This window comes from Carcharodon carcharias, chromosome 8, assembly GCF_017639515.1.
Source record: "Carcharodon carcharias isolate sCarCar2 chromosome 8, sCarCar2.pri, whole genome shotgun sequence".
In the NCBI taxonomy this organism is placed as follows: domain Eukaryota; kingdom Metazoa; phylum Chordata; class Chondrichthyes; order Lamniformes; family Lamnidae; genus Carcharodon; species Carcharodon carcharias.
In genome coordinates, this window is record NC_054474.1 from 110,187,444 (window position 1) to 110,205,230 (window position 17,787).

At 46.9% G+C, this 17,787-nt stretch overlaps 1 protein-coding gene across 1 annotated transcript in view; it reads left to right on the forward strand.

The window, feature by feature from the left end:
- Positions 1–17,787, forward strand: part of LOC121281479 (soluble guanylate cyclase 88E-like) — a 1,149,736-nt gene that overhangs the window by 850,645 nt on the left and 281,304 nt on the right. The gene's annotated exons all lie outside the window — the stretch shown is intronic.

The following is a 17,787-nucleotide window of genomic DNA, read 5'->3' on the forward strand; positions in this document are numbered from 1 at the left end:
GTGAATCTGCTATTTCCTTCCACTCGCTCATTCTCTCCAATCACTGGTGAATCTGCTTGTTATCTCCAATCACTGCTGAATCTGCTTGTCCTCTCCACTCACTGGCGAACCTGCTGGTTTCCTCCGCTCACTGGCAAGTTTGCTAGTATTCTCCACTCCCGGGCAAATCTGATTGTTCTCCCCACTTACTGGAAAATCAGCTATTTCACTCCACTCGTTGGCGAATCTCCTAATTGCCTCCACTCGCTGCCAAATCTGCTAGTTCACTATGCACACTGCTGAATCTGCTATTTCCCTCCACTTCACTGGCGAATCTGCTTGTTCTAGCCACTGACTGGTCAATCTGCTAGTTCTCTCTATTCACTGGCAAATCTGGTATTTCACTCCACGCACTGGCGAATCTGCTAGTTGCCTCAACTCACTGGCAAATCTGCCATTTCTCTCGACTAACTGGTGAATCTGCTCGTCCTTCCACACACCGGGGAATCTGTTAGTACTGTCCACTCACTGGCGAATCTCATAGATGTCTCCACTCACTGATAAATCTTTTAGCTTTCTCCACAATCTGGAGAATCTGCCAGATCACCGACTCACTGGCGAATCTGCTATTGCTCGCCACACACTGGTGAATCTGCTCATTTTTTCCAGCCACTGGCAAATCGGCTAGTTCCCTCTATTCACTGGCGAATCTGCTGGAGCTTCCACTCACTGGTGAATCTGCTACTTCTTCCTGTCACTGGTGAATCTGTTAGTTCTGCAACTGAACGATGAATCTGCTAGTTCACCCACTCACTGGCGAATCTGCTACTTCTTCCCTTCACTGGTGAATCTGTGAGTTCTGCCACTCACTGATGAATCTGCTAGTTCACCCACTCACTGGCGAATCTGCGAGTTCTCCCTCTCACTGGTGAATGTGCTTTTCTTCCATTCACTGGTGAATCTGCTCGTTCCCTCCACTCACTGTTGAATCTGCTCATTCTCACCACTCGCTGGTGAATCTGCTAGTTCTGCCACTCACTGGTGAATCTTCTAGTTCTCCCACTCACTGGCTAATCTGCAAGTTCTCCCTCTCACTGGTGAATCTGCTCATTTCCTCCACTCACTGGTGAATCTGCTCATTCTCTCCACTCGCTGGCGAATCTAGTAGTTCACTCAACTCACTGGCGAATCTGCTTTTTTTCTCCAATCACTGGTGAATCTGCTTGTTCTCTCCACTCACTGGCAAATCTGTTGGTTTTCTGCACTCACAAGTGCATCTGCTCATTCTCTCCACTCGCAGGCAAATCTACTAGTTTCCTCCACTCACTGGCGAATCTACTTGTTTTCTCCAATCACTGGTGAATCTGCTTGTTCTCTCCAATCACTGGTGAATCACTATTTCCATCCACTCACAGATCTATCTTTTCATTCCCTCCATTCACTGTTGAATCAGTTAGTTCTTCCACTCTCTGGCATTTCTACTAGTTCTTCCACTCACTGGAGAATCTGCTAGTGTTGCCCACTCACTGGCGAATCTGCTAGTTTTTTTAACTCTGGCAAATCTGCTATTTCTCCCAACAAACTGGAGAATCTGATAGTTCTCTCCACTCACTGGTGAATCTCATAGTTCTCTCCACTCACTGACAAAACTGTTAGTTCTTCCACTCACAGGCAAATATGTTATTACTCTCCACTCACTGCCGAATCTCATAGTTCTCTCCACTCACTGACAAAACTGTTAGTTCTTCCACTCACTGGCAAATCTGTTAGTTCTCAGACTCACTGGCGAATGTGCTAGAAAACTGCACTCACTGGTTTATCTGCTGGTTCTCTCAACTCACTGGCGAATCTGCCACTTCTCCGACTCACTGGCGAATCTGCTTGTTCTCCCACTCACTGTTGAATCTGCTGGATCTCTCCACTCACTGGCGAACCTCCTAGTTGTCTCCGACTTACTGGCGACTCTGCTAGTTTTCTCCACGAGCTGTCGAGTTCTCACACTCCCTGGCGAATCTCCTTTTTCTTCCACTCACTGGTATATCTGATAGTTCTTTCCACACACTGGCAAATCTGCTAGTTTTTTTTACACTCACTGCCGATTCTGTTATTGCTCTCCACATAGTGGTGAATCTGCTTATTCTTTGCACTTAATGGAGAAACTGCTAGTTCCCATCACTCACTGGCAAATCTGCTGGTTCTGCCACTCACTGGTGAATCTGCTATTTCCTTCCACTCGCTCATTCTCTCCAATCACTGGTGAATCTGCTTGTTATCTCCAATCACTGCTGAATCTGCTTGTCCTCTCCACTCACTGGCGAACCTGCTGGTTTCCTCCGCTCACTGGCAAGTTTGCTAGTATTCTCCACTCCCGGGCAAATCTGATTGTTCTCCCCACTTACTGGAAAATCAGCTATTTCACTCCACTCGTTGGCGAATCTCCTAATTGCCTCCACTCGCTGCCAAATCTGCTAGTTCAGTATGCACACTGCTGAATCTGCTATTTCCCTCCAATTCACTGGCGAATCTGCTTGTTCTATCCACTGACTGGTCAATCTGCTAGTTCTCTCTATTCACTGGCAAATCTGGTATTTCACTCCACTTACTGGAGAATCTGCTAGTTGCCTCAACTCACTGGCAAATCTGCCATTTCTCTCGACAAACTGGTGAATCTGCTCGTCCTTCCACACACCGGGGAATCTGTTAGTACTGTCCACTCACTGGCGAATCTCATAGATGTCTCCACTCACTGATAAATCTTTTAGCTTTCTCCACAACCTGGAGAATCTGCCAGATCACCGACTCACTGGCGAATCTGCTATTGCTCGCCACACACTGGTGAATCTGCTCATTTTTTCCAGCCACTGGCAAATCGGCTAGTTCCCTCTATTCACTGGCGAATCTGCTGGAGCTTCCACTCACTGGTGAATCTGCTACTTCTTCCTGTCACTGGTGAATCTGTTAGTTCTGCAACTGAACGATGAATCTGCTAGTTCACCCACTCACTGGCGAATCTGCTACTTCTTCCCTTCACTGGTGAATCTGTGAGTTCTGCCACTCACTGATAAATCTGCTAGTTCACCCACTCACTGGCGAATCTGCGAGTTCTCCCTCTCACTGGTGAATGTGCTTTTCTTCCATTCACTGGTGAATCTGCTCGTTCCCTCCACTCACTGTTGAATCTGCTCATTCTCACCACTCGCTGGTGAATCTGCTAGTTCTGCCACTCACTGGTGAATCTTCTAGTTCTCCCACTCACTGGCCAATCTCCAAGTTCTCCCTCTCACTGGTGAATCTGCTCATTACCTCCACTCACTGGTGAATCTGCTCATTCTCTCCACTCGCTGGCGAATCTAGTAGTTCACTCAACTCACTGGCGAATCTGCTTTTTTTCTCCAATCACTGGTGAATCTGCTTGTTCTCTCCACTCACTGGCAAATCTGTTGGTTTTCTGCACTCACAAGTGCATCTGCTCATTCTCTCCACTCGCAGGCAAATCTACTAGTTTCCTCCACTCACTGGCGAATCTACTTGTTTTCTCCAATCACTGGTGAATCTGCTTGTTCTCTCCAATCACTGGTGAATCACTATTTCCATCCACTCACAGATCTATCTTTTCATTCCCTCCATTCACTGTTGAATCAGTTAGTTCTTCCACTCTCTGGCATTTCTACTAGTTCTTCCACTCACTGGAGAATCTGCTAGTGTTGCCCACTCACTGGCGAATCTGCTAGTTTTTTTAACTCTCTGGCAAATCTGCTATTTCTCCCAACAAACTGGTGAATCTGATAGTTCTCTTCACTCACTGGTGAATCTGCTAATTCTTCCACTCACTGGCAAATACGTTAGTAATCTCCACTCACTGCCGAATCTCATAGTTCTCTCCACTCACTGACAAATCTGCTAGTTCTTCCAGTCTCTGGCATATCCCTTAGTTCTCACACTCACTGGCGATTTTGCTAGAAAACTGCACTCACTGGTGTATCTGCTGGTTCTCTCAACTCACTGGCGAGTCTGCCACTTCTCTGATTCACTGGCGAAACTGTTTGTTCTTCCTCTCAATGGTGAATCTGCTGGATCTCTTCACTCACTGGCGAATCTGCTAGTTCTCCCCACTCGCTAGTGAATCTGATAGTTCTCCCCAATCCCTGTTGAATCTGCTAGTCCTCTCCATGCACTGGTGAATCACCGAGATCTCTACACTCACTGGTGAATCAGTTTGATCTTCCAAACACTTGTGGATCTGCTAGTTCTCTCCACTCACTGGTGAATCTGTTAGCTCTCTCCACTCACTGCTGAATCTGCTATTTCCCTCCACTCACTGGTGGTTCTATTTGTTTACTCCACTCACTGGAGAATCTGCTGGTACTCTCCACTCTCTGGTGAAACTTTCGGTTCCCTCCACTCACTGGCGAATCTGCTACTTTGTTCAACTCTCTGGCAAATCTGCTATTTCTCCCAACAAACTGGTGAATCTGATAGTTCTCTCCACTCACTGGTGAAACTGCTAATTCTTCCACTCACTGGCAAATATGTTAGTACTCTCCACTCACTGCCGAATCTCATAGCTCTCTCCACTCACTGACAAATCTGCTAGTTCTTCCAGTCTCTGGCATATCTGTTAGTTCTCACACTCTATGGCGAATCTGCTAGAAAACGGCACTCACTGGCATATCTGCTGGTTCTCTCAACTCACTGGCGAATCTGCCACTTCTCCGACTCACTGGCGAATCTGCTTGTTCTTCCACTCACTGTTGAATCTGCTGGATCTCTCCACTCACTGGCGAACCTCCTAGTTGTCTCCCACTCATTGACGACTCTGCTAGTTTTCTCCATAAACTGTCCAATTCTCCCACTCTCCGACGAATCTCCTTTTTCTTCCACTCACTGGTGTATCTGATAGTTCTATCCACACACTGGCAAATCTGCTAGTTTTTTTACACTCACTTCTGATTCTGTTATTGCTCTCCGCACACTGGTGAATCTGCTCATTCTTTGCACCTAATGGAGAAACTGTTAGTTCCCTCCACTCACTGGTGAATCTGCTAGTTCTGCCACTCACTGGCGAATCTACTTTTCTTCCATTCAGTGGTGAATCTGCTCGTTCCCTCCACTCACTGGTGTATCTGCTCATTCTCTCCACTCACTGGTGAAACTGCTTGTTATCCCCAATCACTGCTGAATCTGCTTGTCCTCTCCGCTCAGTGGCGAAACTGCTGGTTTCCTCCGCTCACTGGCAAATTTGCTAGTACTCTCCACTCACGGGCAAATCCGCTTGTTCTCCCCACTTACTGGAAAATCTGCTATTTCTCTCCACTCGTTAGCGAATCTCCTAATTCCCTCCACTCACTGCCGAATCTGAAAGTTCACTGCACACACTGCTGAATCTGCTATTTCCCTCCACTCACTGGCGAATCTGCTTGTTCTCTCCAATCACTGGTCAATCTGCTAGTTCTCTCCACTCACTGGCAAATCTGGTATTTCACTCCACTCACTGGTGAATCTGATAGTTCCCTCAACTCACTGGCAAATCAGCTATTTCTCTTGAAAAACTGGTGAATCTGCTCATTCTTCTTCTCACCGGCGAATCTGTTAGCACTCTCCAATCACTGGCGAATCTCATAGATCTCTCCAGTCACTGACGAATCTGTTAGTTCTTCCAGTCACTGGTAAACATGCTCGTTGTCACCACTCACTGCTGAATCAGCTAGTTTTCTCGACAAACTGGTGAATCTGCCATTTGTCCCACTCACTGGCGAATCTGCTATTCCTCTCCACACACTGGTGAATCTGCTCATTCTTCCCACCCACTGGCAAAACGGCTAGTTCCCTCTAAACACTGGCGAATCTGCTGGAGCTTCCACTCACTGGCGAATCTGCTACTTCTTCCTGTCACTGGTGAATCTGTTAGTTCTGTCACTCACTGATGTATCTGCTAGTACACCCACTCACTGGCGAATCTGCTACTTCTTCCTGTCACTGGTGAATCTGTTAGTCCTGCCACTCACTGGTGAATCTTCTAGTTCTCCCACTCACTGGCGAATCTGCAAGTACTCCCTCTCACTGGGGAATCTGCTCATTTCCTCCACTCACAGGTGAATCTTCTCATTCCCTCCACTCGCAGGCAAATCTACTAGTTTCCTCCACTCACTGGTGAATCTGCTAGTTTTCTCCAATCACTGGTGAATCTGCTACTTCTGCCACTCACTGGTGAATCTTCTAGTTCTCCCACTCACTGGCGAATCTGCAAGTTCTCCCTCTCACTGGTGAATCAGCTCATTTCCTCCACTCACTGGTGAATCTGCTTTTTTTCTCCAATCACTGGTGAATCTGCTTGTTCTCTCCACTCACTGACAAATCTGTTGGTTTTCTGCACTCACAAGTGCATCTGATATTCTCTCCACTCGCAGGCAAATCTACTAGTTTCCTCCACTCACTGGCGAATCTACTTGTTTTCTCCAATCACTGGTGAATCTGCTTGTTCTCTCCAATCACTGGTGAATCACTATTTCCATCCACTCACAGATCTATCTTTTCATTCCCTCCATTCACTGTTGAATCAGTTAGTTCTTCCACTCTCTGGCATTTCTACTAGTTCTTCCACTCACTGTAGAATCTGCTAGTGTTGCCCACTCACTGGCGAATCTGCTAGTTTTTTTAACTCTCTGGCAAATCTGCTATTTCTCCCAACAAACTGGTGAATCTGATAGTTCTCTCCACTCACTGGTGAATCTGCTAATTCTTCCACTCACTGGCAAATACGTTAGTAATCTCCACTCACTGCCGAATCTCATAGTTCTCGCCACTCACTGACAAATCTGCTAGTTCTTCCAGTCTCTGGCATATCCCTTAGTTGTCACACTCACTGGCGAATCTGCTAGAAAACTGCACTCACTGGTGTATCTGCTGGTTCTCTCAACTCACTGGCGAGTCTGCCACTTCTCCGACTCACCGGCGAAACTGCTTGTTCTTCCTCTCAATGGTGAATCTGCTGGATCTCTTCACTCACTGGCGAATCAGCTAGTTCTCCCCACTCACTAGTGAATCTGCTAGTTCTCCCCAATTCCTGTTGAATCTGCTAGTCCTCTCCATGCACTGGTGAATCTCCGAGATCTCTACACTCACTGGTGAATCAGTTTGATCTTCCAAACACTTGTGAATCTACTAGTTCTCTCCACTCACTGGTGAATCTGCTAGTTCTCCTCAATCCCTGTTGAATCTTCTAGTCCTCTCCTTGCACTGGTGAATCTCCGAGATCTCTACACTCACTGGTGAATCAGTTTGATCTTCCAAATACTTGTGAATCTGCTAGTTCTCTCCACTCACTGGTGAATCTGCTAGTTCTCCTCAATCCCTGTTGAATCTTCTAGTCCTCTCCTTGCACTGGAGAATCTCCGAGATCTCTACACTCACTGGTGAATCAGTTTGATCTTCCAAATAATTGTGAATCTGCTAGTTCTCTCCACTCACTGGTGAATCTGTTAGTTCTCTCCACTCACTGTTGAATCTGCTATTTCCCTCCACTCACTGGTGCATCTGTTTGTTTACTCCACTCACTGGAGAATCTGCTGGTACTCTCCACTCTCTGGTGAAACTGTTGGTTCCCTCCACTCACTGGCGAATCTGCTACTTTGTTCAACTCTCTGGCAAATCTGCTATTTCTCCCAACAAACTGGTGAATCTGATAGTTCTCTCCACTCACTGGTGAATCTGCTAATTCTTCCACTCACTGGCAAATATGTTATTACTCTCCACTCACTGCCGAATCTCATAGCTCTCTCCACTCACTGACAAATCTACTAGTTATTCCACTCACTGGCAAATCTGTTAGTTCTCACATTTACTGGCGAATCTGCTAGAAAACTGCACTCACTGGTGTATCTGCTGGTTCTCTCAACTCACTGGCGAATCTGCCCCTTCTCCGACTCACTGGCGAATCTGCTTGTTCTCCAATGCACTGGTGAATCTGCTGGATCACTCCTCTCACTGCCGAACCTCCTAGTTGTCTCCCACTCACTGGCAACTCTGCTAGTTTTCTCCACTAACTGTCGAATTCTCACACTCTCTGGCGAATCTCCTTTTTTTTCCACTCACTGGTGTATCTGATACTTCTATCCACACACGGGCAAATCTGCTAGTTTGCTCAACTCACTGGCAAATCTGCTATTTCTCCCAACAAACTGGTGAATCTGATAGTTCTCTCCACTCACTGGTGAATCTGCTAATTCTTCCACTCACAGGCAAATATGTTATTACTCTCCACTCACTGCCGAATCTCATAGCTCTCTCCACTCACTGACAAAACTGTTAGTTCTTCCACTCACTGGCAAATCTGTTAGTTCTCTCAACTCACTGGCGAATCTGCTAGAAAACTGCACTCACTGGTTTATCTGCTGGTTCTCTCAACTCACTGGCGAATCTGCCACTTCTCCGACTCACTGGCGAATCTGCTTGTTCTCCCATTCACTGTTGAATCTGCTGGATCTCTCCACTCACTGGCGAACCTCCTAGTTGTCTCCGACTTACTGGCGACTCTGCTAGTTTTCTCCACGAGCTGTCGAGTTCTCACACTCCCTGGCGAATCTCCTTTTTCTTCCACTCACTGGTATATCTGATAGTTCTTTCCACACACTGGCAAATCTGCTAGTTTTTTTTACACTCACTGCCGATTCTGTTATTGCTCTCCACATAGTGGTGAATCTGCTTATTCTTTGCACTTAATGGAGAAACTGCTAGTTCCCATCACTCACTGGCAAATCTGCTGGTTCTGCCACTCACTGGTGAATCTGCTATTTCCTTCCACTCGCTCATTCTCTCCAATCACTGGTGAATCTGCTTGTTATCTCCAATCACTGCTGAATCTGCTTGTCCTCTCCACTCACTGGCGAACCTGCTGGTTTCCTCCGCTCACTGGCAAGTTTGCTAGTATTCTCCACTCCCGGGCAAATCTGATTGTTCTCCCCACTTACTGGAAAATCAGCTATTTCACTCCACTCGTTGGCGAATCTCCTAATTGCCTCCACTCGCTGCCAAATCTGCTAGTTCACTATGCACACTGCTGAATCTGCTATTTCCCTCCACTTCACTGGCGAATCTGCTTGTTCTAGCCACTGACTGGTCAATCTGCTAGTTCTCTCTATTCACTGGCAAATCTGGTATTTCACTCCACGCACTGGCGAATCTGCTAGTTGCCTCAACTCACTGGCAAATCTGCCATTTCTCTCGACTAACTGGTGAATCTGCTCGTCCTTCCACACACCGGGGAATCTGTTAGTACTGTCCACTCACTGGCGAATCTCATAGATGTCTCCACTCACTGATAAATCTTTTAGCTTTCTCCACAACCTGGAGAATCTGCCAGATCACCGACTCACTGGCGAATCTGCTATTGCTCGCCACACACTGGTGAATCTGCTCATTTTTTCCAGCCACTGGCAAATCGGCTAGTTCCCTCTATTCACTGGCGAATCTGCTGGAGCTTCCACTCACTGGTGAATCTGCTACTTCTTCCTGTCACTGGTGAATCTGTTAGTTCTGCAACTGAACGATGAATCTGCTAGTTCACCCACTCACTGGCGAATCTGCTACTTCTTCCCTTCACTGGTGAATCTGTGAGTTCTGCCACTCACTGATGAATCTGCTAGTTCACCCACTCACTGGCGAATCTGCGAGTTCTCCCTCTCACTGGTGAATGTGCTTTTCTTCCATTCACTGGTGAATCTGCTCGTTCCCTCCACTCACTGTTGAATCTGCTCATTCTCACCACTCGCTGGTGAATCTGCTAGTTCTGCCACTCACTGGTGAATCTTCTAGTTCTCCCACTCACTGGCTAATCTGCAAGTTCTCCCTCTCACTGGTGAATCTGCTCATTTCCTCCACTCACTGGTGAATCTGCTCATTCTCTCCACTCGCTGGCGAATCTAGTAGTTCACTCAACTCACTGGCGAATCTGCTTTTTTTCTCCAATCACTGGTGAATCTGCTTGTTCTCTCCACTCACTGGCAAATCTGTTGGTTTTCTGCACTCACAAGTGCATCTGCTCATTCTCTCCACTCGCAGGCAAATCTACTAGTTTCCTCCACTCACTGGCGAATCTACTTGTTTTCTCCAATCACTGGTGAATCTGCTTGTTCTCTCCAATCACTGGTGAATCACTATTTCCATCCACTCACAGATCTATCTTTTCATTCCCTCCATTCACTGTTGAATGCTTGAATCTCCGAGATCTCTACACTCACTGGTGAATCAGTTTGATCTTCCAAACACTTGTGGATCTGCTAGTTCTCTCCACTCACTGGTGAATCTGTTAGCTCTCTCCACTCACTGTTGAATCTGCTATTTCCCTCCACTCACTGGTGGATCTATTTGTTTACTCCACTCACTGGAGAATCTGCTGGTACTCTCCACTCTCTGGTGAAACTGCTGGTTCCCTCCACTCACTGGCGGATCTGCTACTTTGTTCAACTCTCTGGCAAATCTGCTATTTCTCCCAACAAACTGGTGAATCTGATAGTTCTCTCCACTCACTGACAAATCTGCTAGTTCTTCCAGTCTCTGGCATATCTGTTAGTTCTCACACTCAATGGCAAATCTGCTAGAAAACAGCACTCACTAGCATATCTGCTGGTTCTCTCAACTCACTGGCGAATCTGCCACTTCTCCGACTCACTGGCGAATCTGCTTGTTCTTCCACTCACTGTTGAATCTGCTGGATCTCTCCACTCACTGGCGAACCTCCTAGTTGTCTCCCACTCATTGACGACTCTGCTAGTTTTCTCCATAAACTGTCCAATTCTCCCACTCTCCGACGAATCTCCTTTTTCTTCCACTCACTGGTGTATCTGATAGTTCTATCCACACACCGGCAAATCTGCTAGTTTTTTTACACTCACTTCTGATTCTGTTATTGCTCTCCGCACACTGGTGAATCTGCTCATTCTTTGCACCTAATGGAGAAACTGTTAGTTCCCTCCACTCACTGGTGAATCTGCTAGTTCTGCCACTCACTGGCGAATCTACTTTTCTTCCATTCAGTGGTGAATCTGCTCGTTCCCTCCACTCACTGGTGTATCTGCTCATTCTCTCCACTCACTGGTGAACCTGCTTGTTATCCCCAATCACTGCTGAATCTGCTTGTCCTCTCCGCTCAGTGGCGAAACTGCTGGTTTCCTCCGCTCACTGGCAAATTTGCTAGTACTCTCCACTCACGGGCAAATCCGCTTGTTCTCCCCACTTACTGGAAAATCTGCTATTTCTCTCCACTCGTTAGCGAATCTCCTAATTCCCTCCACTCACTGCCGAATCTGAAAGTTCACTACACACACTGCTGAATCTGCTATTTCCCTCCACTCACTGGCGAATCTGCTTGTTCTCTCCAATCACTGGTCAATCTGCTAGTTCTCTCCACTCACTGGCAAATCTGGTATTTCACTCCACTCACTGGTGAATCTGATAGTTCCCTCAACTCACTGGCAAATCAGCTATTTCTCTTGAAAAACTGGTGAATCTGCTCGTTCTTCCACTCACCGGCGAATCTGTTAGCAGTCTCCAATCATTGGCGAATCTCATAGATCTCTCCAGTCACTGACGAATCTGTTAGTTCTTCCAGTCACTGGTAAACATGCTCGTTGTCACCACTCACTGCTGAATCAGCTAGTTTTCTCGACAAACTGGTGAATCTGCCATTTGTCCCACTCACTGGCGAATCTGCTATTCCTCTCCACACACTGGTGAATCTGCTCATTCTTCCCACCCACTGGCAAAACGACTAGTTCCCTCTATTCACTGGCGAATCTGCTGGAGCTTCCACTCACTGGCGAATCTGCTACTTCTTCCTGTCACTGGTGAATCTGTTAGTTCTGTCACTCACTGATGTATCTGCTAGTACACCCACTCACTGGCGAATCTGCTACTTCTTCCTGTCACTGGTGAATCTGTTAGTCCTGCCACTCACTGGTGAATCTTCTAGTTCTCCCACTCACTGGCGAATCTGCAAGTACTCCCTCTCACTGGGGAATCTGCTCATTTCCTCCACTCACAGGTGAATCTTCTCATTCTCTCCACTCGCAGGCAAATCTACTAGTTTCCTCCACTCACTGGCGAATCTGCTAGTTTTCTCCAATCACTGGTGAATCTGCTCATTCTCTCCACTCCCTAGGGAATGCAGCAGTTCCCTCCACTCACTGGTGAATCTGCTTGTTATCACCAATCACTGGTGAATCTGCTTGTTCTCTCCACTCACTGGTGAATCAGCTATTTCCATCCACTCACAGGTGTATCTTTTCATTCCCTCCATTCACTGTTGAATCTGCTAGTTCTTCCACTCTCTGGAATTTCTGCTAGTTCTTCCACTCACTGGCGAATCTGCTGGTGTTCCCCACTCACAGGCGAATCTGCCAGTTCTCCCCACACAATTATCAATCTGCTAGTTCTCCCCAATCACAGCTGAATCTGCTAGTCCTCTGCAAGCACTGGTGAATCAGTTAGTTCTTCCACTCATTGGCGAATCTGCTAGATTATCCCACCCACTGGTGAAACTGCTAGATCTCTCCACTCACTGGCAAAACTGCTATTTCTCTCCCCTCGCTAACGAATCTGACAGTATCTCCACTCAATGGTGAATCTGTTAGTTCTCTCCACTCACTGGTGAATCTGCTAGTTCTCTCCATTCACTGGCGAATCTATTAGTTTCCTCCATTTACTGGCAAATCAGCTATTTCTCTCCACTCATTGGCGAATCTGCCACTTCCCTCCACTCACTAGCGAATCTGCTAGTTTTCTCCACTCACTGTTGAATCTGCTATTTCCCACCACTCACTGGCGAATCTGCTAGTTCTCCCCCATCACTGGCGAATCTGCTAATTACCTCCATTTACTGGCATAGTAGCTATTTCTCTCCACTCATTGGCGAATCTGGTACTTCCCTCCACTCAGTGCCCAATTTGCTTTTTCTCTCCACTCACTGGTGAATCTGCTTGTTCTCTACACTCACTGGAGAATCTGCCAGTTTTCACGACACACATGTCAATCTGGTAGCTCTTCCACTCACTGGCGAATCTGCTAGTGTTCCCCACTCACTGGCGAATCTGCTAGTTCACCCCACTCACTGGTGAATCTGCAAGTTCTCCCCAATCACTGGTGAATCTGCTAGTCCTCTCCACGCACTGGTGAATCTCCGAGATCTCTCCACACACTGGTGAATCAGTTAGCTCTTCCAAACACTGGTGAATCTGCTAGTTCTCTCCACTCACTGGTGAATCTGTTAGTTCTCTCCACTCACTGGTGAATCTGTTAGTTCTGTCCACTCACTGTTGAATCTGCTATTTCCTTCCACTCACTGGTGAATATGTTCTTTTACTCCACTCACTGGCGAATCTGCTGGTACTCTCCACTCTCTGGCAAATCTGCTTGTTCTCCCACTCACTGATGAATCTGCTGGATAACTCCACTCACTGGCGAACCTCCTAGTTGTCTCCCACTCACTGGCGACTCTGCTAGTTTTCTCCACTAACTGTCGAATTCTCACACTCTCTGGAGAATCTTCTTTTTCTTCCACTCACTGGTGTATCTGATAGCTCTATCCATACACTGGCAAATCTGCTAGTTTGCTCAACTCACTGGCAAATCTGTTAGTTCTCACACTCACTGGCAAATCTGCTAGAAAACTGCACTCACTGGCGTATCTGCTGGTTCTCTCAACTCACTGGTGAATCTGCCACTTCTCCGACTCACTGGCGAATCTGCTTGTTCTCCCACACACTGTTGAATCTGCTGGATCGCTCCTCTCACTGGCGAACCTCCTAGTTGTCTCTGACTTTCTGGCGACTCTGCTAGTTTTCTCCACGAACTGCCGTGTTCTCACACTCTCTAGCGAATCTCCTTTTTCTTCCACTCACTGGTATATCTGATAGATCTATCCACACACTGGCAATTCTGCTAGTTTGCTCAACTCTCTGGCAAATCTGCTATATCTCCCAAGAAACTGGTGAATCTGATAGTTCTCTCCACTCACTGGTGTATCTGCTAATTCTTCCACTCACAGGCAAATATGTTATTACTCTCCACTCACTGCCGAATCTCATAGCTCTCTCCACTCACTGACAAAACTGTTAGCTCTTCCACTCACTGGCAAATCTGTTAGTTCTCACACTCACTGGCGAATCTGCTAGAAAACTGCACTCACTGGCGTATCTGCTGGTTCTCTCAACTCACTGGCGAATCTGCCACTTCTCCGACTCACTGGCGAATCTGCTTATTCTCCCACTCACTGTTGAATCTGCTGGATCACTCCACTCCCTGGCGAACCTCCTAGTTGTCTCCGACTTACTGGCGACTCTGCTAGTTTTCTCCACGAACTGCCGAGTTCTCACACTCTCTGGCGAATCTCCTTTTTCTTCCACTCACTGGTATATCTGATAGTTCTATCCACACACTGGCAAATCTGCTAGTTTTTTACATTCACTGCCGATTCTGTTATTGCTCTCCACATACTGGTGAATGTGCTTATTCTTTGCACTTAATGGAGAAACTGCTAGTTCCCATCACTCACTGGTGAATCTGCTGGTTCTGCCATTCACTGGTGTGTGGATCTGCTCATTCTCTCTAATCACTGGTGAATCTGCTTGTTATCTCCAATCACTGCTGAATCTGCTTGTCCTCTCCACTCACTGGCGAACCTGCTGGTTTCCTCCGCTCACTGGCAAGTTTGCTAGTATTCTCCACTCCCGGGCAAATCTGATTGTTCTCCCCACTTACTGGAAAATCAGCTATTTCACTCCACTCGTTAGCGAATCTCCTAATTGCCTCCACTCGCTGCCAAATCTGCTAGTTCACTATGCACACTGCTGAATCTGCTATTTCCCTCCACTTCACTGGCGAATCTGCTTGTTCTATCCACTCACTGGCGAATCTGCTACTTCTTCCTGTCACTGGTGAATCTGTTAGTTCTGCCACTGAACGATGAATCTGCTAGTTCACCCACTCACTGGTGAATCTGCTACTTCTTCCTGTCACTGGTGAATCTGTGAGTTCTGCCACTCACTGATGAATCTGCTAGTTCACCCACTCACTGGCGAATCTGCGAGTTCTCCCTCTCACTGGTGAATGTGCTTTTCTTCCATTCACTGGTGAATCTGCTATTTCCCTGCACTCACTGTTGAATCTGCTCATTCTCACCACTCGCTGGTGAATCTGCAAGTTCTGCCACTCACTGGTGAATCTTCTAGTTCTCCCACTCACTGGCTAATCTGCAAGTTCTCCCTCTCGCTGGTGAATCTGCTCATTTCCTCCACTCACTGGTGAATCTGCTCATTCTCTCCACTTGCTGGCGAATCTAGTAGTTCACTCAACTCACTGGCGAATCTGCTTTTTTTCTCCAATCACTGGTGAATCTGCTTGTTCTCTCCACGCGCAGGCAAATCTACTAGTTTCCTCCACTCACTGGCGAATCTACTTGTTTTCTCCAATCACTGGTGAATCTGCTTGTTCTCTCCAATCACTGGTGAATCACTATTTCCATCCACTCACAGATCTATCTTTTCATTCCCTCCATTCACTGTTGAATCAGTTAGTTCTTCCACTCACTTGCATTTCTACTAGTTCTTCCACTCACTGGAGAATCTGCTAGTGTTGCCCACTCACTGGCGAATCTGCTTGTTCTCCCCAATCACTGGTGAATCTGAAAGTCCTCTGCATGCACTGGTGAATCAGTGAGTGCTTCCAAACACTGTTGAATGTGCTTGTTTTGTCCAGTCACTCATGAATCTGCTTGTTCTCCCCGCTCACTGCCGAATCTGCTAATTCTCTCCACTCACTTGTGAATCCCATAGATCTCTCCACTCACTGACGAATCTGTTAGTTCTTCCAGTCACTGGTAAACATGCTAGTTGTCTCCACTCACTGCTGAATATGCTAGTTTTCTCCACATCCTGGCGAATCTGCCAGTTCTCCCACTCACTGGTGAATCTGCTCATTCTTTCCACCCACTGGCGATACAGCTAGTTCCCTCTATTCACTGGTGAATCTGTTGGAGATTCCACTCACTGGCGAATCTGCTACTTCTTCCTGTCACTGGTGAATCTGTTAGTTCTGCCACTCACCGATGAATCTGCTAGTTTACCAACTCACTGGCGACTCTGCGAGTTCTCCTTCTCACTGGTGAATCTGTTTTTCTTCCATTCACTGTTGAATCTGCTCGTTCCCTCCACTCACTGGTGAATCCGCTCATTCTCTCCACTCGCTGGTAAATCTGCTGGTTCTGCCACTCACTGGCGAATCTGCAAGTTCTCCCTCTCACTGGTGAATCTGCTCATTTCCTCCACTCACTGGTGAATTGGCTGATTCTCTCCACTCGCTGGCGAATCTAGTAGTTTCCTCCACTCACTGGCGAATCTGCTTGTTTTCTCCAAGCACTGGTGAATCTGCTTGTTCTCTCCACTCACTGGCGAATCTGTTGTTTGTCTCCACTCACCAGTGCATCTGCTCATTCTCTCCACTCGCAGGAAAATCTATTAGTTTCCTCCACTCACTGGCGAATCTGCTTGTTTTCTCCAATCAAGGGTGAATCTGCTCATTCTCTCCACTCGCTGGCAAATCTATGACTTTCCTCCACTCACTGGCGATTCTGCTTGTTCTCTCCACTTACCAGCCAATCAGCTATTTCTCTCCACTCATTGGTGAATCTGCTCGTTCCCTCCACTCATTGGTGAATCTGCTCATTCTCTCCACTCGCTGGCGAATCTAGCAGTTTCCTCCACAAACTGGTGAATCTGCTTGTTATCTCCAATCACTGGTGAATCTACTTGTTCTCACCACACACTAGTGAATCAGCTATTTCCATCCACTCACGTGTATCTTTTCATTCCCTCCATTCACTGTTGAATCTGCTAGTTCTTCCACTCTCAGGCATTTCTGCTAGTTCTTCCACTCACTGGCGAATCTGCCAGTTCTCCCCACACACTTGTGAATCTGCTCGTTCTCCCCAATCACGGGTGAATTTGCTAGTCCCCCCTATGCACTGGAGAATCGGTTAGTGCTTCCAAACACTGGTGAATCTGCTTCTTCTCTCCAGTCACTGGTGAATCTGCTAATTCTCTCAGCTCACTGATGAATCTGCTAATTCTCTCCACTCACTAATGATTCTGCTAGTTCCCTCCACTCACTAGCGAATCTTCCAGTTCTTTCTATCCACTGGTGAATCTGCTAGTTCTCTCCACCCACGGGCAAAACTGCTATTTCTCTCAACTCGCTAACGAATCTGACAACATCTCCACTCATTGGTGAATCTGTTAGTTCTCTCCACACACTGGTGAATCTGTTAGTTCTCTCCACTCACTGGCGAATCTGCTTGTATCCTCCACTCACTTGCGAATTTACTAGTTCTCTCCACTCTATGGTGAATCTGTTATTTCTCTCCACTCACTGGCGAATCTGCTAGTTCTCTCCACTCACTGGTGAATCTGTTAGTTATCTCCACTCACTGGCGAATCTGCTAGTACCCTCCACTAACTGGCGAACCTTCTAGTTTCCTCCATTTACTGCCAAATCAGCTATTTCTCTCCATTCACTGGCCAATCTGCTACTTCCCTCCACTCACTAGCGAATCTGCTAGTTCTCTCCACTCACTGTTGAATCTGCTATTTCCCACCACTCACTGGCGAATCTGATCGTTCTCTCCACTCACTAGCGAATCTGCTAGATTCCTCCATTTACCGGCAAATCAGCTATTTCTCTCCACTCATTGGCGAATCTGCTACTTCTCTCCACTCACTGCCGAATCTGCTTTTTCTCTCCACTCACTGGTGAATCTGCTTG